Source organism: Fukomys damarensis, unplaced genomic scaffold (genome assembly GCF_012274545.1).
Source record: "Fukomys damarensis isolate Sample0158 unplaced genomic scaffold, DMR_v1.0_HiC HiC_scaffold_32, whole genome shotgun sequence".
Classification (NCBI taxonomy): Eukaryota; Metazoa; Chordata; class Mammalia; order Rodentia; family Bathyergidae; genus Fukomys; species Fukomys damarensis.
In genome coordinates, this window is record NW_022900944.1 from 31,718,411 (window position 1) to 31,719,211 (window position 801).

The window sequence follows — 801 nt, forward strand, 5'->3', positions numbered from 1 at the left end:
GAAAGAAAGAAAGAAAGAAAGAAAGAAAGAAAGAAAGAAAGAAAGAAAGAAAGAAAGAAAGAAAGAAAGAAAGAAAAAGATTTACAGTCCTGTTGGGTATGTTGGCACATGCCTATAATCCCCAGCACTCAGGAAGCTGAGTCAGGAAGGCCTCCACAAGTTGGAGGCCAGCCAGGGCTATGTCAAGAGTTCAAGGCCAGCCTGAACTACATAGTGAGCTCTGTCTCAAAAAGAAAAAAGATTACAGTCCTGGGGTGAGAGAGCCTGACTTTGAATTCTGGCTCTGCCATTTACCAAATGTGTAATCTCAGGCTGATTAATAATAATAATAACAATATTTGTTATGCTAACACTGTGTAAACAGTGAGGTGGTGTATATTTCAACTTCCCCATCTCACATACAATTCTTCCTTCCTCAAGCATTCTTTAGAGAGAGTGGTATCTCACCACATATGTGCATATATATATATATATATATATATTTTTTTTTTTTTTTTTTTTTTTTTTAGCAGGCTGGCCTCAAACTCTTAGTGATCCCCCTGCTTCAGCCCTCTGAGTGCTGGGATTACAGGGGTTGGTTTATACTCATTTTATGGGTACCAGAAGACCAAAAGTTTAAGAAGTCTAAGGTCATACAGCCTGTTAGCCTCCAGTTTCTTGGTTGTGAAGTAGGGATAACTGAATTAAACTCATAGAATTGTTACTGGAATTAAATGCAAAGGTGTCAAATACAGTGTGTGGAATAGAAGGCACTCCAAAAAAAAAGCACAGCTTTTTTTTTTTTTTTTTTTTTTTTTTTAA